Source organism: Ovis aries, chromosome 3 (assembly GCF_016772045.2).
Source record: "Ovis aries strain OAR_USU_Benz2616 breed Rambouillet chromosome 3, ARS-UI_Ramb_v3.0, whole genome shotgun sequence".
Classification (NCBI taxonomy): Eukaryota; Metazoa; Chordata; class Mammalia; order Artiodactyla; family Bovidae; genus Ovis; species Ovis aries.
Window position 1 is genome coordinate 222,217,285 of NC_056056.1, and position 16,792 is coordinate 222,234,076.

Here is a 16,792-nt window from a genome sequence, read left to right on the forward strand (position 1 = left end):
TTTTAAACATTCACTTTTTCACTCTCCTCTTTTACCTTCATCAAGAGCCTCTTTAATTCTTCTTTGCTTCCTGCCATTTGGTGTCATCTGCATATCTGAGGTTATTGATATTTCTTCCTGCAATTTCGATTCCAGCTTGTGCTTCCTCCAGCCCAGCATTATTGCATGATGCACTGTGTGTATACAGCCTGACTTACTCCTTTCCTGATTTGGAACCAGTCCATTGTTCCATGTCTGGTTCTAACTGTTGCTTCTTGACCTGCATACAGGTTTCTCAGGAGGCAGGTCAGATGCTCTGGTATTCCCATCTCTTGAAGACTTTTCCACAGTTTGTTGTGATCCACGCAGGCAAAGGCTTTAGTGTAGTCAGTGAAGCAGAAGTAGATGTTTTTCTGGAACTCTCTAGTCTTTTCTATGGTCCAGCAGATGTTGGCAATTTGACCTCTGGCTCCTCTGCCTTTCCTAAATCCAGCTCATACATCTGGAAGTTCATGGTTCACATGCTGTTGAAGCCTAGAGAGAAGGCTGCAAAGGCAGCAAAGACTCGCATAGCCAAAAATAAAAGAATAAATGAAAACGCAGTTAAGTTTTTAAAAATGAATTTAGTCTAAGTGGAGCCAGAGATAAGCTCACAGCTCTGGTTCAGAGCTCCTCAGCATCCAAGGCAACAGAGCAAAGTGGCGATTTACACAAATTCTTCCCGTGGTCAGGGTCAGAGGTGTCAGGTCTCAATCCGAATCACACCACTGGGGCACAGTGACCCCTGCCTGCCAGGCCCTCAGCACGTGCCCATCGGCCTGACCCCGGCCCAGCCCCCCGCCTGTCACTCCTGCGGGTGTACAGACGGGGGTGAGGAAGAGAGGCAGGCTGTCGTTCATGCTCAGCGGACCTGTGTGCCCACCACCCCTCGGCCTCAGCCGGTGATTCACTCCACGGCCCCCTTCCGTCTCTCCTCTTTGGCTGACCCCTTGATCCCGTGACCCTGTGATGGGAACACGGGGCCCCTGGTCACCCCGTCATCCCAGCCGGGGGCTTCCGGAGGGAGGATGGGCCTGTGCTGGCGGACTCGTCTCCGCCTGACTCCCGGGTGCTGCCACCCCTATCCTCCCCCTCCATCCCTCCCCACCACTGCCCAGCCCGAGCCTGCTCCCTGCGCCCCTGCAGACCAGCAGCGGGGTGCCCACGAAGGTTAGAAGGCGTCATTCAGAGTAAAGAGAGAGAAGCTGGTGGTTCAATTCTGTCCAGAGAGACAGCGAAGAAATTCCTTCATTTCCAGCACAGAGAGGACCGACCTATGTCGTGATGCCCATTCCAGGCGCTGGGTGAGCTGCTAACAGGTCGCCTCAGAAGATGGGGGCTTGTCGCGATTGGTTTATTACCCTCAGGGGCTCCCTGGGTCCAGGACTTGAACTGGGCTCAGTGGGAATGCCTCATCTCTGTTCCACCAGGTTGGGGGCCTTGCTGGAGGTGGCTCGGGGCCCCCAGGGGGGCTGGGATCAGGGCAGGCAGCCTCGTTCACACGTCGGGCAGGGCCAGCTCTCGCCTGAGCCCCTGTACTTGGTGGCCCCTCACCCGCTGGGTTCCTAGTGCCAGTGCGAGAGAGCCAGGCGGAGGCTGGGGTAGTCACAGCCCCGCCTCTGAACCCACCTGGTGCCCTTCCACAGTCTGTACTCACCCGGGCCATCAGGGCCTCCCCCCAAACCCGAGGGGGAGGGACTCAGACGCCACCCCTGGACGGGACCTCAGCAAGCTTCTAGAGAAAGACCACAGAGCTTCAGCCTTTGGTTTGGCGCCAAGCGGTGTTCTCTGCGCTTCTGCTGCAGGAAAGCACTGTGGCTTCCACCCCCCGCCCCACAGCCCCATGAGGAATGTTCCACAGGTACAGGCTCCCTTCCTCGGGGGGCTTGCTGTCCCCTTTCCTCTTTGCATCTGCAGACCCACTCTCTGCCCACTCCAGCCTCCCAGAGGCTGGCCTGGATGGAGGGAGGCATCGACAGTCTCCTTGAGCACTGACATCCCTTTGGGCTCAGCCAGTGGGAGGAGCCCCAGCAGGACTCAGGGTAGGGGGTCCTCTCCTGCCAGCCGGCTCCAGGTTTGGGACCCAGTGCCCCCCTCACCCTTCCACCACCAGCCCTAGAGGACTGCTCGTCCCCTGCAGCTAGTCCTTGGCTCTGCGCCCACGTCCCTTCTTTAAATGCTCCTCAACCCAAACCCAGGATGCTCTCTGCTTCTCCTTCACAGGGACTTTGCCCAACGGGGAGAGGAGATGCTTCCTCCAGCTCAGAGAGGGTGGCCCCCGGGGTGCTGCAAGCTGCCCGCAGGGGACTCCGGCTCTGAGCAGGTCACTGCCCGACGGTGGGGACAGGGCCGAGTGTTTTAACTCCAGAAGGCCCAGTGGGGGAGCCGGCGCCAACTCAGACAGCTGAATAAACAGCCACAGTCAAGTTTCCAGGCCCCCTGCAGCCTGGCTGCCCTGAGCCCTGGAGGCCACTCAAGGCCAAGAGTCAGGCTGTGTCCCTTGGTGGAGGTGGAGGCAGCCCCGCACTCCCCCGCCCGCAGCTCCTGGATCCCACAGGCCTCTGTCTGGTGGACACTGGGAGGGAGTGGGGGTTGATTGCCCCTGATGGGGGTTCAGACCCTCCTCCCAGGCCTGGCTCTGTCTGCCACCTTCACCCTGGGGCCTTCTGAATGTTCCTTCTGCTCCCTGGCCTCAGTCTCTCCATCTGTGAAATGGGCTGAAAATGCCCCCCAGCTGTCATAGGACAAACAAGGAGGTGGGTGTCGGAAGCCATGGAAATTGGGATGCAAGGTGGGGACTGGACTAGGGAAGCTCTGAGGGGTACTGTGAAGCCTCCCTAAGGGCCAGGGGTCAGGGCTGGGCCATTTGGAATTTTAAGAAAATGGCTCAGGTTGTGGACAGAGGCCGAGGAAAGGTGGGGGAGGTCCCTGTGGAGGCCAGGCAGAACTGGGCCTACCCAGGGGAAGCCGGGCCAGGGCAGGGCCTTGGTGGGAGGTGGACGGGGCCGGGACTTGGAGGGTGGGGTGGAGACCCCCATGCCCTGCTATTCCCGCTGGACCAGCCCTGGGGGGGCAGTGGCACCCTCATGGTCCTCTTTCCTCATGTCCTTGGAATCCAGGGGCCCTGCTTCCTGGCGCCCAAGGGGCTACATCAGGGAAACACACCCTTGAGGTGTCTGGCTGTCACCCTGGGGAGATCAGTTTCGACTTAACCCCAGACAATAACTTCTCAGCTTTCCTAATTGCATCCAGCTGTGCAGGGCCTCCTGCAGGCTCACGCGGCCCCGCCTCCCTCCACACCCCCTGCCTGAGATGGGAGACTCCAGGGCCGTGGTCCCTCACCTTGTGGTTCCGGGAACAAGTTTCATGGCAGACCATTTCTCCATGGGCCAGGGATGGGGATGGTGCTGGGACAGTTCCGTCTTACTGCATTTACTGTGCCCTTTACTTCTGTTGTTATGACATCAGCTCCATCTCAGATCATCAGGTATTAGATCTCAGAGGCTGGGGACCCCTGCTCCAGGGCACGGGGGCAATGAGAGCCAGGTGCCTCCTGTCTGTACCATGCCCTAGGGAGGCACAGTGGTGGTCTTGACCAGGGCTCTTAGGGAGCGTAGCTGTGTCCTTGTGGGCGCCCCAGCCCATGGGTGCCACACATCTGTGGGTGTCTATAGTAGGTGGGTACAGTGGTCATGTATGGATGTGAGAGTTGGACCATAAAGAAAGCTGAGCGCCGAAGAACTGATGCTTTTAAACTGTGGTGTTGGAGAAGAATCTTGAGAGTCCCTTGGACTACAAGGAGATCCAAACAGTCCATCCTAAAGGAAATTAGTCCTGGGTGTTCACTGGAAGGACTGATGCTGAAGCTGAAACTCCAGTACTTTGGCCACCTGATGCGAAGAGCTGACTCACTGGAAAAGACCCTGATGCTGGGAAAGATTGAAGGCAGGAGGAGAAGGGGATGACACAGGATGAGATGGTTGGATGGCATCACCGACTCAATGGACATGAGTTTGAGTAAACTCCAGGAGTTGGTGGTGGACAGGGAGCCCTGGCATGCTGCAGTCCATGGGGTCGCAAAGAGTCGGACACGACTGAGCCACTGAACTGACGGGTACCCCACCCTGCCGGGCTAGGGATTTGGACCGCCATGTGTGACTTCAGCCACCAGGGGGCAGCAGAGGGGAGCATATCTGTTCTGGGAGCCTGTGCTTTGTGCAGGGGGAGGCGGGAGGGGAACAAGGAGGCCCAGCTGGGTCACTCAGGGCCAGCAGAGGAGGCTGGGCTCGGATCCTGGCCCTGCTGCTAACTCCCGCACCCGGCCCTCCTCTGTGCACGGGCACCGCTCTGTGGCCGCTGGGTCTGTTCCAACACAGATATTCAAGCTGAAACCCAGAGACAGGCTGCCCCCGCATAGTTGCGAGGCTTGGTCCCGGGTCGTCAGGCCGGGGGGTGGACGAGCCTCCGGTCTGCAGATGGGAGCAGGGCTTGGCCGTCACACAGCCCATTGGAGGCGGAGACAGAGCCCCGGGCTGCAGACGCCGAAGCCTGCTCTCTTGCTCTGCACACCCCCAGCGTCCCCAAGCCGCCAAGCGCAGGGGTCCTGCCAGGCCTCCAGCTGGGCCCCACTCAGCGGAGGTGACCTCCTCCAGCTCCCAGGACCCAGGGAGGACCCGAGGAGGCCTGTGAGCCCTGCCTCGCCAGCTTTTGCGGGGCGGCTTCAGATCTTAAAGTCCATTCCTCCCTGCGAGAGGCCCCCGGGGGCTGCGGCGTCAGCTGGTTCCTGCGGCCTCCGTAGGTGGGGAGGGGAGTCACCTCTGGGGACCCTTCTGCGCTCAGTTGCCACGTCTCTCCCACTCTCTGCGGGCAGTTTCCATTTTGCAGGGAAGGGGGCCTAGTTTCAAAAGAAGAGGCGCAAGAGGGACGTGGCTGGAGGGGCACAAGGGTGGGCCCCAGCCGGCCTCCTCACGGGCCCGCTCGGCCCCAGCCCCGGAAGGCGGGCGGCCTCGAGCTCTCTGCCCCGTGGCGGGAAAGAACTCGCGTTCCAGGAACACGCAGCCTGGCGGGTCAGAGCCCGCATGCCGGCCAGGGCCCTCCCTCCCTCGTGGCCCAGTGAGCGTCCACTCCCGCCTAGCCAGCCCCAGCTCCCCACGGGCGCTGCAGCGGTCCCAGGCCCAGCTCTGGGCTCAGTGTGAGGCCCTGGGGCCGCGGCATCGAGGCCGGCAGAGGAATGAAGGCCCCGGGTCCCGGCCCCTGGGCGAGGCCACCAAGCATGCCACCCCACATCCTCTCCCCGCGGGGCCCTGTCGGCTCTTCGGGCGGCGGGGCCGGGAGGCCGCGGGCAGCCATCTTCCAGGCGAACTGGGGCCCGGCCAGCAGCATTTCCCGGCGGCCTCCTCCCTCGCTCCGAGCGGCATGACCTCATCGGGAAGCCATTCCGGAAAGGAGCTGCAGAGCCCCTGGGAGTGGGAGTGGAGAGGAGCTTTCCAAGGGCCCTCCTGGCAGCCTCCGGTGCCAGACCAGGGCGGGCGTCACGCCTCCGGGTGTCTGCCTGCTGGGCGACCGCTGGGAGGGCAGCTGGCTTTTGTCAGCTCTTCGGGGTGACCGGGCCAGGCGGGAGCAGGCAGGCAGCGGGGCACTGGCCCCGGGGCTGGCTGGCTACCTGGCGGGCGGAGGCAGGCTTTCAAGAGCCAGAAGCAAAGGGCTGGACGGGAGGGGAAGCCGGGCCCAAGCTGGTGGCAGAGGCCTTGGTTTCCCCTCATCCAGCACGCCCCCCCCCCGAGTTCTCGCCCTCCCCCGCCCGTGGCCCCAAGGAGCAGTGGACGTGAGTGAGCACGTGACCAGCCTCTCTGCTGCCTGCTGATCTAAACCAGAGGCCTGGCTGTCTGCAGCTGGCTCTGAATCGGCCTTTCTGGGCCATGTGGTCAGGGCTGAGAGGGGTGGGGAGCTGCGGGGGCAGCTGGGGTGCTGGGGGGAGAACTTCCCGCCCTGCCTGAGCTCAGTCCAGAAGGATGAGGCTGTGGGGCAGACCAGAGGAGCTCCCAACCCATGGTCCCAGCTCTCTTACTCCACCTAGACTCCAGAGGAACTGCTCAGAGCCTCAGTTTTCTCATCTGTGAAATGGGGCTAACAGCACCCACCCACCTACCCCAGAGAATGCTTAGAAGGGCTCTTGAAACCACATAAAGCAGAGAAGACAGGCAGACCGGCTTTTTGGGGATGCTGGTGGGCAAGCACCAGCATCAGCTTGTCCTGGGCCAGCTGCCAATCTTCATGCAGTTGGGGCCAGAATGGTTGGGGTTAGAGTCAGGGCTGTTTGGTGCACGGCCCCACTAAAACCTCCTTGCCCCAGGGTAAGTGAAACTCTGTCCTCCAGCCACACCCGACTGCGCATGTGCCCAAGCTTACCACACCTTCTTTCAGATTCTGTCTGGAGAACTCCTACTCATCCTGCAAAACTCCAGGTGAGATGCCCCCCCTCCTCTGAAATGTTTCACAGGGTTTCTCTGAGAACCAAAAAGAACACACATGTGAGAGCGCACAGGCAAGGCAAGGAGTACCATGCCCAAGGCTGTCCCCGCTATCCGTTCAAAAGGGGTCCTAACCAAGGGTGAAAGTGTGAGCAGAAAGTGCTACTCAGGAGGGGGGTTATCAGGATGGTTTTCTGGCTTAAGATTTAAGCCCAGCCTTGGCTGACGGCAGCTTCCCTGACAGCTCAGTTAATAGAGAATCCGCCTGCAATGAAGGAGACCCCAGTTCGATTCCTGGGTCAGGAAGATATGCTGGAGAAGGGATAGGCTACTCACTCCAATATTCTTGGGCTTTCCTTGTGGCTCAGCTGGTGAAGAGTCTGCCTGCAGTGTGGGAGATCTGGGTTCCATCCCTGAGTTGGGAAGATCCTCTGGAGCCCCTGGAGAAGGGAAAGGCTACCCATTCCAGTACTCTGACCTGGAGAATTCCATGGACTCTGTAGCCCATGGGGTCTCAAAGGGTCGGACATGACTGCGTGACTTTCACTCACTTGGCCGATGGCAGAGTTTTCAAAACACAGAGAATGAAACTGGAGGCTAGGAATAGGCAGTCGAGCAGCAGTGTTAAATATGGCTGCCAACGCCCTGCCTCTCCTCCCGTGGAGAGCGGAGAGGTCTCTGTCCTCTCCTCGTGGGTCTGGGGGCTGGTGGCTCCTTGGGTCTGTAGGCCGTGATGCTGCCCGTATCCCCGCAGGCTGACCGCATGAGGCTGCACAGCTGCTACTCCGGAGTCCTGAGTGACCAGGAAGGAAGGGTGTTCAACTCCTCCGAGACCTCCGGGCCCTGGGGAAGCCTGAACCACGTGGAGGGGCCACACAGAGCGGTGCTGGGAGATGGTCCTGGCCCAGGGACCAGATATGGCAGAGCAGAGCAGAGATGTCCCCACTGTGGCCTTTCAGGATAACTGGCCCACAGCCTTCATGAGGAGAATAACCATGAGCTTCATGGTTGTGGCTCTACATCCGGAGAAGGCAATGGCCCCCCACCCCAGTGCTCTCGCCTGGAAAATCCCATGGACAGGGGGAGCCTGGTGGGCTGCAGTCCATGTGGTCACGAAGAGTCGGACACAGCTGAGCGACTTCACTTTCACTTTCCACTTTCATGCATTGGAGAAGGCAATGGCCCCCCACCCCAGTGCTCTTGCCTGGAGAACCCCAGGGATGGGGGAGCCTGGTGGGCTGCCGGCTACGGTCGCACAGAGTTGGACACGGCTGAGCGACTCAGCGGCGGCAGCGGCAGCTCTGCATCGCTGTTTTGGGGTGCCTTGTCATGCAGCACTAGCCGACTGGAGCGGGGAGAAGCTCAGAACGTTCGGACCCTTCGAGCCAGCCACGCGGCCCCGTGAAGCACACCTCAGTGCTCAGGCGCTCAGTTACATCCAACTCTTTGTGACCCCACAGACTGGGGCCTGCCGGGCTCCTGTCTCCATGGGATTCTCCAGGCAAGAACACTGGAGTGGGTTGCCATTCCCTTCTCCAAGGGATCTTCCTGACCCAGGGATCAGACCCGAGTCTCCTGCATTGCCGGTGGATTCTTTACCACGGAGCCGCCTGGGAAGCAGGATCGTCCTAACCTGGAACACTGTCCCAGGAGCTGAGTCTCCTCGGATGCTCGTGGCAGCCCTCAGCCCAGCCTGACGTGTGCCCAGTTCTTCTAGGGCTTTGTTGAGTAAATACACAATGTCCAGCCTCATTCATGGTGCTGCTCCCGGGTCACTCCCCAAATCTGGAACTTCCTCAGAAGTTCCCAAGGCCTTTGCAGCGTGGGTGGCCTTGGACCCGAAGCTCTGGGGCATTATCCAGGTTCCAGGCGGCATGGTCACCCCCTGTGCCTCGGTTTCCCCACCAACGGGATCTGGCACTGAAGTCCTGACCTCTGGGACCCCTCTGGGCTCCCAGTCTGCCTGGCTGGGGGCCGAACATGTGTGTCTGCCCTGAAGCCTGCTTATCCACAGGCCTCTGCCTGCCATGGAAACAACACTCCTGACTGTACCGTCACCATTGCCTGCCCAGCCCCTGCCCGTGGACAAGCCCAAAGGCGGACACCACTGATGTTCACGGAACAAAAGAACGGGACAAGGACTGTTAAGTGAAAGGGCCCTTCCCATGCTCATTCATTCAGTTAATCATTCTCCACGCCCACCAGGACTCCCTTAGAGCAGCTCCAGGAGTCTGCTCTTACACGTCTCCTGCGATGGGGAGCTCACCACTTTTCGAGACAGCCTGTCTTATATTGGGGCTGTTCTGATCAGGGAGCAAGCCTCTGAGCTGGCCCCCTGCCTGGGCCCCAGGGGCAAGCGGCTGGAGAGAAGGAGGGGCACGTGGCAGAGGAAAGAGCCCTCAGTACCCGAGATCCTCGGAGCCCTGAGTGCCAGGAGCAGGTGAGGGGACCCCAGGGCTCCAGAGCCCCCGGGCCCCATCTGCAGCGGCCCAGCTGAGGTCCCTGGGCGGGCGGGGCCGAGTCCTGGTCTGCCCGGAGCGCAGCTGGGCCCGGGCCAGCGCGCCAGGAGGCCCGCAGAGACCGAGGCAGCGGCTGGGCAGAGCGCGGAGCAGGGCGGGACAGGGGGTCTGTGTCGTTCCGTTCCCATGGCTGCACGGCTCCTGCCCGCCTGGCTTGGCCTGGGAAACACAGGCTGGGCATGGAGCGCGGCGCCTGTGACCAGCAGGACAAAGGCTGGCTGCTGGGCCCCCACAGTAGCCTGCGGGTCTGGGGGGTGGAACGTCGGTCCAGACCAAGCTGCCAGCCCCACGGCCTACCCCTCGGAGCCCTAGAGGGTGTGCTGGGGCTGCGGGCCAGGGCGGACGCCCCCTCCCCAGCTCCCTGGCTGAGGCTCCCAGGTGACTGGGGCCTGGCAGAATCTCCTAGGATAAAGGAATAAGATGTCCCCTCCGTCGCTGGGCGAGGAGCCGGGAGACCAGGCTGCCAGCAACCACACACCCGTGGATCTCCTGCCCCTCCCAGGGGCACCGCCCCCAGAGGGCATCTCTGCCGCCTTTGCAGACAGACGCTATCTCTGGCTCTGAGTCAGACAAAGCCCAGATGCCCAGAAGCAGCCCCCCACTCAAGCATATCTGGAGCGGGCAGATGACTGCCTCCGGCCGGGGCCACACCAGCCTGTGCCCACCCCAGGCCCCCAGCACTCCCCAGGGGCCTGGAGACTGAGCTCCGGAAGCCTCAGAGGTGACTTGCCTGATGTCACCAGCTGTAATAGCCGGGTGCCCTCCTTGCCACCCTCCTTCACCCCCTCCGCATGTCTCCTGGGGTCCCCTCCCAAGTAAGCCAAGCTCACACAAGTGGTGCTTCAGGGCTGGCTCCTGGGAAAACCTGGGGGGAGCCAGGGGCTCCCAGAGGGGTCTCTGCCAGTGTTTCTGTTACCGGGCTTTGGGGTGTGCAGGGGTGTGTGGAGGTGGGACAGGTCTCCGAGCAAGGAGTCTGCACAAATCACAGCTCTCGGGCCTCCAGAAGCCCCTTGCTCACACTTTGACTGTGCCTCTGCAGCAGGTGGGGCAGTCCCCAGCATCCCTGGCCTGGGCTGAACTGCCCTCTTTGCTGGGGTCTCAGCCCCTCCCCTGGGGGCGGGCACCGTGGTGGAGGGCAGCATAGGCAGTAGGGGGAAGCTACTCGGCGCGGGCTTCGGGGACCCGGATGTCAGTTCACGATGGCCCGGAGGCCAGGAGGGGAGGGATGCAGGCCTGGGCCGGGGACTGACCCCGCCGGAGCTCTGGAACCAGAGGGACCACCAGCACGGGAAGGAGTGGACTGCAGTCAGGCAGAGCCGGTGCGCCGGCCTGCCAGCACCTCTGGATGTGGCCGGCCCGGGAGAGCCGCGACCTCGGGCCAGGCAGGTCTCCACGTCTAGAGGCCAGCCCTGAAGGGGCAAGGGCCCAGGACTGAGCACGCTGCAGGGAGGCCTTCGGAAGCTGGGGCAGAGGAGGCTCGGAGCACCCACGGTGAGGCGCTGCCCCGGGGCCTCTCCTGTCCAGCTGCCCCCACTGTGCCCACAGCCCCTCACCCTCAGCCCCCAGCCCCAGCCACTTCCCTCCTGCTGCAGGTCTGGGAAAGCCGCGCTTCCACGGTGCCAGCCTCGCGCCCCCAGAACCCCTCCCTACTTCTGCACCCTTACCCTAACCTGCGGCCCTGACCTCCCAGGCCCCCAGCCTCCAGTCCCCAGGCCTTGCCGAGCGCAGTCCCTGCCCCGGGTCTCCTCCAGTCATACCCCGGCCTCACCCACGCGCACAGCCTGCAGAGCTTGGCCACACATCCCACCCACCTCCATCTGTGCCCCTAAAACCCTCCTTTGCCCTTTCCCCAAGTCACCTCTTTGCTCTCAGCTGAGGTCTTTAGAGGCCTTCCTTGGCTCATGGCCCCAGCTCAGGGTTCTCCACCACTGACTGGCTTTGCTGCTGCAGGAGAAAGATTCCCTGGGGGCTTCCAGGGCAGGGCCACGTCTCCTCCATCTCACAGCATCCCAGGGCCCAGCAGGCCCACAGTGGACACTCGGGAGAAGGGGACAGGGAGGGAGGAGCCAACAAATGAACACGTGAACAAGCAATGAGATCGGGGTGACCGTGAACCGATTCCATCACGCTGAAGATGGTTCCTTCATGGGAAGGACCGATGCTGAAGCTGAAACTCCAACACTTTGGCCACCTGATGGAAAGAGCTGACTCATTGGAAAAGACCCTGATGCTGGGAAAGATTGAGGGCAGGAGGAGAAGCGGACGACAGAGGATGAGACGGTTGGATGGCGTCACCAACTCAATGGACATGGGTTTGGGTAGACTCCGGGAGTTGGTGATGGACAGGGGAAGCCTGGCGTGCTGCAGTCCATGGGGTTGCAAAAAGTCGGACATGACTGAGCGACTGAACTGAACTGAACTGAAGATGGTGAAGGATTTCCTTTCAAGCCCCACGAAGGGCAAGCCCTGAACTCAGAGGCTGTGGGACCAGCCCAGAAAATGTCTTTGAACTCCGAGAGAAGGAAGGAAGCCACAGGCTCCACTTAGGACCTCTAAGAGGCATTCCCAGAACACACCCAGGAAAGGGCGCTAAGGGTGAGCCGGGACCCCCTTCATCACCCCAGCGGCAGCCCTGCTGAGTCAGGGCCTGAGTCAGCCTCCACCTCCCACCTGCACCCACAGGAAGGCGGGACCTGCTGGGATCAGCCTCCTTTACCCTGGCACTGGGCTCAGGGCGAGACCTGCAGCCTTGGGTGCCTGGCAACCCGCGCCACTGCCCGGGTGGAGCTCTTTGTTGGAACTTGTGCATTCCTGAGCCCAGACATCCTTCCAGCTGTCTTCCCACAGGGCTGCCTCAGCCCATCTGATTGTCACACGGATAAGTCAGCGTCCCAGGTGCTGGGGCAGGCTGGGGCGGGGGGTGGTAGAGGCAGTCCCCTGACCTGGGGCAAGTCGCTGCCTCGCCTACCTTCTTCTCGGTAGCATGCCCTGTCACCCCGCCACCAAAGCCGCCGTCTGGGGTCCGCACCCTGCCCTCTGCACCGCCACCTGCTTATCTGGATCCCGGCCGTCGCCTCTGCCTCAGCGACAGCCGCCTCCTGCCTCTAGTGCCTGTCCCTTGGCCCCCTTCCCTCCAGCACCCAGCGCTTCCCTCTCCCTCTTGGGGGAAAAACATCCTTTGGCGCTCAGCCTTCACTGTGGTCTAGCTCTCACATCCAAACGTGACCACTGGGAAAACTGTAGCTTTGACTAGACAGACCTTGGTTGGCAAAGCGACGCTGTACAGCCGTTTATCCCTTGTTTATCCCATCTCCGTGGCTTTTGGTCTCTGACTCACCCGTGGCATAAGGAGACTGAACCTGTCCTGCAGGCCCCCAGGGGTCACTCTCAGATCGCAGGCTGGTACCCCACATCACCTGGACTTCTCTGGGCCTCATCTCTGCTACCATCTAGATCTGAGCCATGCTGTCCCTCCCCTGGGGTACCACTGGTGTCACCACCCCCCCCCCCAGCCCAGCCCCTTTCTAGCATGTTCAGACCTCACAGGTGAGTCTGCCCCCGGCCAGCCCCTCGACGCTCCCCCGCCCCTCTCCCCTTCTTGGCCAGTTTTCTGCTGACCATGATTTCAGGCCCGTGGAAAACTGCTGTGAGTGAAAAACGATTAGTTCCTGTTGCAAGGATCCATTCTCTGAATAGTGATGAGGTTACTTCTCTGTTTAACAGGTTTGTTCACTTTTAAGCGAATCTGTGTTTTTCTTTTTTCTGTATAGCAGCTCTTTTTCTATTTATATATCATATATTACAAATTCAGCTTCTTGTAGACAAAGAATGATTTTCAAAGAGATTAAAGCTTGATCTTCATGGGACCTCCTTGGCGGTAGAGTGGTTAAGACTCAGGTTTCACTGCAGGACGTGCGGGTTCAATTCCTAGTTGGCGAACTAAAAGAATTAAATTTTTAAAAGCATGATCCTCATGCAGATAGAAAATGAACACATCTAAGGTTTTGTTTAACTCACTAATTAATACAGGGACCAGTAATTTGTGAGAAACAGTTCAAAGGGGAATTTGAAGGGGAGACGTATATGTAGGCAATCAGAATTTGCTAATAGATACAAAACTTGTTAACATCCTATGAAGTACTGTTTTGGATTATCTTTGCTATGAGACAGAATACAGTTGGAGCTCTAATAAAAAATTCACTTGCGTTGTTACGGACAAAAACCATTTGCCCAATAGTCAATATTCTACAGCTTGACTTCTACTCTAACCAAGCTGGTACCTATCAACTTTTATAAGTACGTTTTGTAATGTATAATACCATTATAATCTTTGTAGAATTATTTTTAAAAACTAGTACTATAGTGACTTATAGTTTTAAAATAATTTTAGACCTTTTCTCTCTTTCCTGGATGTCCTATAATTCCATTATAGTGTAACTTGGTGTGGCATTGTGGAGATTTTTCTTTTTGTTCATTTATTTATCTTGCTTGATGTTCACTGAGCATTTTCAATCTAAGCTCTCAGATCTTTCTTCAGTTTTAGGGGATTCCTGGTTAGTTTTGTACTGAATATTAATTATTTTCCCCTCTCACTAATTTCTACTTTTGAGGATCTGAATAGATAAGTCCATGGGGGGTCACAATGAGTCAGACACAGCTGAGTGGCCGAACAGCAACCACAACAGGTAAGTGAGCAACCTCTGGCTTCGCCTCTTTGCTTCTCCGTGAGAAATCAGGTATTAACCGTATCACAGTTCCCCTTCACGGAACAAGTCGGGTTTTTGTTTTTTCTCCAAAGTTTTCAAGATTTCTCCTTTTCTCTGGCTTTCAGACTTTGACTGCGATTTACCTAGAAGTGCTTTTGCTTGTGTTTACCCTGCTTGGGTTTTTGAGCTGCTTGGGTATTTAAGTTAAATTTTCCATTAATATCAAGAGGGCTCCTTTCCTTATTTTTTTCCCTGCCCTTATATCGTTCTCCTCTCCTTCTGGAGAACAGACGTGCATTTGGACCGGTCTCTGAAGTTCTGTTCTTTTTCTTTTTTTTTCTCTCTTCCAATCCTATTTCTCTCCTTTCTTTGAGTGGAATGCTTTCTGTTGGTTTATCTTCAGGTTTGCTGATCCTTTCTTCTGCCGTCTCAGAACTGGAGCACTTCAGGTGAATTTTTTTAAATTTCACCCGTTATTGCCCGTTTCAACTCAAGAATTTCCACTAAGATCTCATCTGTCTGTGGTGGCTCCCTATCTGTTCACTCATTGGCAAGACACTTTCACTTAATTCCTTGAGCATGTTTTTCTCTAAACATGCTTTTCTTTAATTCTTTGAATTTAGAGTAGCTGCTTTGAAGTGCATGTCTGCTAAATTTGAAATCTGTGTCCACTCAAGAGTTTTTATCTGTTGACTTCCTTTGTGAGACACACTTTTAGATTCTTGGATAATGTTTGAGGTGAAAACTGGCTCCTGGAGATAATATATTGCAGCAGCCCTGGAATCAGGAGTTGAGTCCAGAAACACAAGCAGGGGCACAGCATGCCAGGAGGGACAGGCGCAGGACAGGGGAGAGCCCCAGAGTTCCTCGGAGCATTCACACCGTCATCCTCTCTGCCCAGAACAGTTCTCCTCTCCATTCTCCTCACCAAATCCTTCTCCTCGTGCAAGACTTGGCTGTAGGATTGCCCGCTGGGGAAGTCTCCCCAGTCATCCCGACCAGGTTAGGACCCCTTGTTAAACGTATTATAAGTACATCCTACGACTGGAGTAATTACAAACCTGTTTGTATACTTTTTTCTTTCATGTCTATCTCCCCACCACACTGGATGGGAAATGAGAGCAAAGGTGAGCAATGTGTTGTTGCCACGTGCCTGGCATGCAGAGAAGCTTCATAAATATTTGTTTAATGAATGAACGTTGCCCACTTTGCCTCCAGGGTATTTTCCCAATTTGCTGTCTCACCAGCAACACATAAGACTGTTCATTCCCTGAACTCTCGCCGGCACTTATGATCTTTAATAGGTAATTTCATCTTTTCATAAGCTTTTTCAATCTAATATTTGAAGATTGTAATCTTAATTGGCATCCTTTGATATTAAACTTTCTTCACCAATGTATCGGAGATTTGAACTTTCTCTTCTATAAGTTTTCTTCCCATATCTCCGCAGATATTTTGCCTTGTTGATATGCAAGGGGATTTTTGTATAATCGAATTAGAACTATTTTTTCTGGTGCATATTTTTTCTCAGTTCATTCTTTGTCTTTTGACTTTGTTTATAGTGTTTCTATATAGCAAAAATCTCCATTATTTCCTTTATGGCTCCTGACGCATGCGACATTGCTTAGGAAGATTTTTATCCACTCAGAAATTATATAAGTAAATATATTCCCTCCCAGCATATTTATGGCTCTACTGTTTTACCTTGAGATCCTTAATGCATCTCAAGTTTATTTCGGTGCAAGAAGAGAGGATGGGTCTACCGCCAGGTCATTTTTCGGAATGGTTGCCAAGTGCTCCATCCCTAACTTTTGTGCTGTAACTTGCATTGGTCTTAATAGATTGATAGAATTTAAGTGTAACAGAAAAGGAAGGGGAGAAGGTATTCCAGGTGATGGAAACACCATGGACAAATGTTATGAGAATGCTGGAAAGGATGTTTTTAATATGAATGCTGATACTGATCTAAAGAAAAAGGAGGCAAGAGATTTATATCTGCTCTTTCACCATTTGCTTTTTTACCCACTTATCTTCTATAGTGTTAAACAGATACTTTCTAGTGTACCATTAATTTTTGAACTTCTTTATACATCTTTTATATATAAAGTAATTTTGTTAGTGATGCTATAGAAATTATAATTAACATCTTATAAAAACCTAGCTTGGCTCAATACCAACTTAATGGCAAATATCAACAAAACTTTGTTCCTCTGTAACTTTGTTCTCTCCTCTTCTTTGTGCTGAAATTGTCACACAAATTCTATCTCTATGTTTTATGAGCCCATTACCACAGTTTGATATTGTTGCCTCATGCAGTTGTATTTTAAGTCAGAAGACAAGGGATTTAAAAAATGTATTTATATCGTTTTTTTAAAAAAAGGTATGCCTAAACAGAGAAGCTTATATCCCCTACCTTCATTTCTTTCTAGATTTTCTATCCTTTTTATCGATCCACACAGCCCAGTGATAGCCCTACACTTTTTTTTGAAAATATTTGCTTTGTAGCACATTTTACAGATATTAAATTCTTATTCTGCTATTTGTTGGATTCCTATTTTTAGTCCAATACTGTTCTAGGGAGTGGAAACAGAATAACGACCCGCAGGGACAGAAGCTTTGTTTCTCTGAAACTTTCCTTCTGTTCAGACACATGCTGCTCAGCTCCTCAAAGTCCTATGAACCGTGAGCGGCTGGTTCCTTCAGCACCAGAGGGTGGGAGACGGGCTCCGACACCATGGTGCTGTGGCCCCGAGATTAAGAGCATGGCAGTCCAGGAACCGAGGGAAAAACATGGGCCCAAGAAGTAGAACCAGCTCCTCGGTCATCCCCGAGCCTCAGGCTTTGTCAAGCAAGAGGTCTGGTTCCCCCAGGGATTCTTCCACCAGGGGACAAGCTGCAGATCCCACAGCCCTGAGGCCTCAGCCCTCTGCCGGTCCTTTTGGCTCCCCACGCCAGTGTACTATCAGGCACAGTGCGCGGCACCACACTAGCAGGAGGGGCCAGGCCGGGGGCAGGCGGGAGAAGCCTTTCCTGGCCATCTCTAGGGTCTCACTCTCCATCGAGCTACCGGACAGCAAGC

General features: G+C 56.2%; 1 long non-coding RNA gene across 1 annotated transcript; it reads left to right on the plus strand.

Moving 5' to 3' along the window:
- The first annotated feature begins 5,999 nt into the window (after positions 1 to 5,999).
- On the plus strand, positions 6,000 to 16,250 carry LOC121819242 (uncharacterized). The gene is made up of 2 exons (XR_006059503.2): positions 6,000 to 6,482; positions 7,243 to 16,250. It is a non-coding gene; the product is annotated as an uncharacterized LOC121819242 (long non-coding RNA).
- Positions 16,251 to 16,792: the final 542 nt, after the last annotated feature.